The sequence below is a fragment of the Ammospiza nelsoni genome, chromosome 2, assembly GCF_027579445.1.
Source record: "Ammospiza nelsoni isolate bAmmNel1 chromosome 2, bAmmNel1.pri, whole genome shotgun sequence".
Classification (NCBI taxonomy): domain Eukaryota; kingdom Metazoa; phylum Chordata; class Aves; order Passeriformes; family Passerellidae; genus Ammospiza; species Ammospiza nelsoni.
Window position 1 is genome coordinate 19,313,353 of NC_080634.1, and position 6,097 is coordinate 19,319,449.

Here is a 6,097-nt window from a genome sequence, read left to right on the forward strand (position 1 = left end):
GCCGCGGCCCGGCGGGGGCGGGAGGGGACGGAGGGAGCGCTTTCGTTTGCCCCGTCCCTTCCCGTTAGTCAGCTGACGCCGGGGGCTGAGGGCATCCTCCTTATCGCTAAAAGCCTGGGCAGCTTTGCCAGGGCTACATTTGCTCCTGCTTTTAGTCATATGCACTAAGTGCAAGTGAAACACAAAATGTTCAAAAACACTGAAGAACTTGTAAGGGATCAGTTGTTGCACTTAATTTAAAAGCGAGGATAAATGCTCCTTTTTCCTATGTTTGCAGTAATACATACATTTGACTATTTCAGCAAATGTTTCAACAAGAGGTTTTTATTTTCCAGGAGTAGCTCTTCTTAGAACTTTTAATGTAGAGTTACCTTCAAATTTTGAATCTATGCATACTTTGTTCTCAAACATATGTGTTGGTGAGGCATTAAAGAAAGGACTGTTAAATATATTTGGGGAACATACCTTTATGTACATTTATAGATATGTTTATATTTGCAATGTTGTTACAAGACCCAAAGTTCAGCAGAGGATGAAAGCCAGGGCAGAATCAAAATTCTGGGAGAAACTGAGTTTCCATAGGTTTTATGTCTCACACAGATATACTGCATTTATGGGGTTTTGCAACATTTATATTGGCCTTATATTGGGTAAGTCTACCCCACAAACACCCCCCTGCTTCCTGAGTCTCTATTCTCTTAAATTCTCCCCAGTGAATTAATAACTCCCAAAGTGATTAATGGGTACTGATGCCTTGGCTGCCGCGTTTGTTTCCTCCAGATATTCACAAAGCACTCAGACATCCTCCGGCATTCAAGTTTAGTAAAAAGCCTTGAGCTGTGGGAGCCATCTGACTCAAGAAATGATGGAGGGGGCTGGCACAAAGCTGCTGATCCTGCTCCTGCCAGACTGACTCAGATGATGTTCTCTGGAGGCCAGAAGAGATGAGCTGGAGCAGAGGGTAGCAGGGAAGACATGTCTGCGTCAGCCACAGCTCATATCTGTATCTGCCCTGCGTGCCAGCACGTTGATAGCCACAGGCACCGGGGTCCCCTTTGTGGGGAGCTGCGCAGCGTTTTCTGTAAGAAAACCAGGGATGCTCTCCTGCTGCAAAGAGAAGGCTACAGCTGCAGCACGTACTTTTTCCCTGTTGCTAAGGTAACACATATCACACCCACACTGGCCTAGAAGCAAAACAGCGCACATGGGAAATTTCGGAGGGCTAGGAGCCTTGTGTGGGAGAGCACTGCTCTCTCAGGTGCTGCTGCCTCCTGTACTACCAAGCCAAGTCTCACAAATCCCTCAAAGATAACTCTTTGCACGCAGTTTCCCTGGTGGTGTTGGAGGTTGCTGTGCCATCCAGCCAAGTGTGCACCTGCAATACTTTGTCTTGTAATGCTCTGCCTTCTGCTGCTGAGAAATGTCTGCAATGCCTCTGCTTGCTGATGGTTTTGGGCAGCAGGACTGTGCAGAACAAGACAGTTCAGATGCCCACTGAAACAAAGGTTGGGCAGCTCTGCTTTCTGTTCTGAAGCAGGAACACAGAGCAACCCCTGCTGTAATACAAGAGCTGAATGCTTTTAACCACTTCCTAACATCACTCTTGTTTTGCCCAGCAGTACATGGTGTAGAAGCTCACAGAGAAACACATCTCAGCAGCTATGAAAAGCACAGTTGCTGTCGCAACACTGTGTTTAAATCCAAGTGCTCCAAAAGTGAGAGGTCATATATTTTGAAAACTGTCTGAGTCTCTCATTTATGACTTTCAAGGCACACTTCTGGTCTTTAAATTAGGCAACTTGTTTTGTTACCCCCAGTAGGCACGGATCTGCCATTTTATACTGTTTTACAGCTCTTTGGAATGCCACTGATCACTCTGTGGGGTCAGCAAGCTGTGACAGGCACAAGTCACGTACAAAAGCCAATGTACAGGAGGCAGTGGCTGCTGTGGCTGGCAGGAAGCTGCTGAAAAGTGACATAAAACCCTGAGTGCCTAAAGCAAAGGGTGTCAGTAGCTGTGATTTGTCAAACCGACTGTGAGGGCTGTCTCCCTTGGCAAGAAATGCAGTGGCCAGGCCTCCATCTGTGTTCCCGGACTCACTCACCACAGGTACCCTACCCTCACACAGAAACCACCCACACCCAGAGCTCACAAGGCAGCAACGTGATGGGTAATGCCTTGTTCTCCCTCAGGCTCCACAAAGGATTCACAGAGCAGCCTTTTATGCCTTTCCTTTCTGATCTGGAAACCTAAGCGTGCCGAGGTTAAATGAACTGACTAAAGTTGCATAATTAGCCAGTGGCAGAGCTGAGAATAGACACCATCTCCATTTTTTCAGGCCTAACATCTAACTCTCAGGCCCTTCTTCGGGGCATAGGCAGGCTAGCAAAACTGTATATCACAGCTGTATAGAATATGACATTTTTAGAGCAGGCTCAACTCTGAGCTTACTAGGGTTCTGAAAAAACAAACAAACAAACAAACAAACGAAAACCAAACCCAACAAAAACACAGGAAAAAAATCTTTTTACGAGTGCTCCTGCCTGGATAAGAAGGTAAAAATGGAATTCAAGTGACATTTATAAATATTAATGGACTTCTAAGCACTAGCACATTAAATAAGTTCCAAAGGGCCAAAGCCTGAATTAACTTTGAGTAATACTTGCTGAAGACTTAGGCAAAAATAAAGCAATGCTGTGAAGAAATGTTAACCTTTCACAGATGTGTGGTAGGGATAAAATGCAGTCATTTGTCCTCCATTTAAAAACAAATTGTTTTAGGGAAACAGTGCTTCTTTCATGCTCCCAACCCTCCCCTTCTTTGCTTACTGTCTTTCTACTCTTGTTGTGTATTTGAATGTGTTTTTTTGCAATTTCCTTTCTTCAGCTGGTGCTGTAGCTGCTGGGATTCATCAGGCAACTTAGTGACATTAGTGACTTAGGGGGGGATGTAGGAGACAAGAAATCCTGTTCACTCTTGCTCAACAGAAAGCACTCTGGGAAAGGTTCAGCTAACAGCAAGATAAGGGGTCAAAACTCCAGCCTGTGAAACTCTCCTGCCATGAGGGCTTCTGAAAGCACGTTTGTGTTCCAGGTCACTGAACTCCCACTGCAGGCTGCAGCTGAGACAGCCGAGCAGATAACCTGGGGGTTACCTGCAGCTGTCCTCCACTTACATAAGACCTGGAGAACTGGATCAGGTTATTGACAAGCCAAGAGGAATTACATGTCACGGTAGCTAGGCAGTGAAGATGGTGATCTGCTTTCATCTTAGGCATTTTGCTCCTTCCAAGAACATCCTGTAATAGTGAAGCAGTATGTCTCATTCCAGGGAAAGGTTCAGCTAAGTTACTTGGTTCTCAGGGGTTCTAGAAACCTCTCATTTCACCAGATTCACTCAGAGAGAGGGTCAGTTCTTCTATTCTTCAATTTAAGGAGAAATGTTCACAGCTTTGAATCTTTTTAAAGACATGCCTTCCATGCAGTGCAAGTCAGAGTCCCTTTTGATGTCAGAGAGAGTTAGGTTCTACCTGTCCTCAAATATCTGGCTCAGTTACCTAAATGCATTTACAAATCTGGCCTTAGCAGCTTTCATTAGTGGCTGGCAGGTCTCTGAGCACAGAGAACACACTGTCCTCCACACTAGTGAGTCTTTGTTAGCAGTGCACCCATTATGTTCAATTAGTCACAGCATGGAGCATATGCTGACCGTGCCTTGCACTTTGCCTGTCTGTCCTGCCTGGGGGCACCTAGCAGCCCAGCCCAGCCCAGCCACCACCCAGGTTCTGCAGCCTACAAATGCAGGCCCAGGGCAACACAGTGCCACTGCCTGCACCAACACAACAAGATCCCTGCATCACAGCCAGCAGAGAAAAAGGCTGTGCCTGCTCCTGCTCAGCACTGCAGCCACAGCGATGTCCCCTATGAAATCACACCCATGGACAAGAACAGTACGTTTTGTGAGATGTCTGCAGACACCCATGCCCACTGACTCTCCAAGGGCTGCAGACTGGCTGGCTGGCTGCCTTCAGCCAGGATGGGCTGAAGATCAGCTGAGGCCTCCTAGACTTCCTTGACATGGCACACTCTCAGTGTGGTCTTGTGCGTTGTCCTCTCCCTCCTCCTCCTCCTTAGCCCCACCCCAGTCTGCTGCTGTCTTTCAAAAAATCCATAGAAATAAAATTATCATTAAGATGTCTGCCTCTGGCAGTTTTTTCTTTGGAAATAATTATAATTGGCTGCGGCGGTTAAAAACTTATCGGTGTAGACAGATGACAGACAGTACAATCACATAAGCTTCCCTCTCAGAAAATCAAGCTAAAACCCATTTATCATCCTGGATGGAAACAAAAGGTCTCCTTTGAAGAGCCAGGCTGTGAAAACACAAAGAGAAGACTGTTATGCCCATGTATTAAATATGTGGTAGGTAACCAAGCACAAGCAGTCCATTTGCAGCACGATGATACTGTAGTAATAATAACATCACTGCTTTCATCTGAGGAATACCTAGACAGGGACGTATCAGCCCCCTCAGAGGCAGTAACTGAGGTCCCAAGAGGATAATTAAGCCACAAGGACCTGAAGAGTGACTGCACCACAAACACAGAAAAATGTAAGCATATTCACATAGTGTCTATAAGGACTACTGGCATGGGGATCCACTGCTGGACATGGATTACTTATTCCTGGAGTAAGTCATTAACTGCCCTCTCCCAGAAAACAGAAGAGTTTTGATTCCTAGGTATATCTCCAAAGCTCAATCTCCTGGAACCACCTTTCCTGTGGCAGTTCACATGCCATCCCCAGGAGGAGTCTGTGCCATCTTCACTAAGCTTCTTAGAGGAGCCCAGGCTCCTTTGTGCAGCTCTTAGAATCACAGAATGATTTGGGTTGGAAGGGACCTTAAAGATCATCTAGTTCCAATTCCCATCACACCCCTGCCACATGCAAGGACAGTTTCTACTAGACCATGTTGCTCAAAATCCCATCCAACCTGGCCTTCAACAGTTCCAGGGATGGCACATCCACAGCTTCTCTCTGCAGCCTATTCCAGTGTCTCACCACCCTCACAGCTAATAATTTCTTCCTAACATCTAATGTAAATCCCTCTGTCAGTTTAAAGCCTCCTTGTCCGATCACTACCCGCCCTTGTCAATAGTCCCTCTCCAGCTCTCTTGCAGGTCTCTTTAGGTTCTGGGCTGCTGCTCTAACAGCTCCCTGGAGCCTTCTTTTCTCTAGGCTGGACAACCCCAACACTCTCAGCCTTATCCTCCCTCTATCTTGGTTCAGCAGCTCTCAGTCTCCAACTGGGCAGGCTAATCCAGCCACCCTACACAGTCTTATTTTTTCAGTAGTTATTTTTTGCAAATTTTAACATCTGGCATCTCCTTGGCCTGAATGGTTTCTAATGGCATGCGGGTTGGCATTCATTGATTTTATTCTTAATGCATCCAAATTCAGGTTGGGTGCAATTGTGGAGGTAAGTGGGAGGGCTTCTTTCGGTGCTAATTTGAAACAGTTAAACAATTCCTAAGAATTCCTGAGATGTTTTTAAGCAAATGAAATCTGGGTGAGGAAAATGGTTGTCTTGTGGAAGTTGCTGACTACCCAGTACATATGAACAGATGATAGCCTCAAATTCCATGAGACATGCTTGGATCTCTTGGTATTTGCAGAGACACAAAGGAAAATATTGTTAGCATGCAAGCAGTTGTTGTATGGGAGAGGGATGAGAAGGGAATAGAGAGGAGGGAGGATGGGAGAGATCAGGGTGGAGAAATATCAGAAACAGAACTGTGCAAAATGCTTTCTCTAGGTTTAGTTCTCAGGATTACAGTCAGTCTACCAATAAATTCACTAATTGACATACCTCACGTGGAGCACATTAATGTCACAACTATGTCACTTGGCCAAGTGTTTGATTTCACAGACTAACTCTTCTGCCTTTGGATGACATTGTGGATGGTTTCTACTTTTATTTTAAAATAGTCTTCTTGGCTTCCAACAGCTTTGCCTGGTTAAATTTCCCCTTCTAGCTAAAAAAAGAAATTAGACTGATCTCTTTTGGCAGCTGTGAAATGGTTGCATATTGTGTATG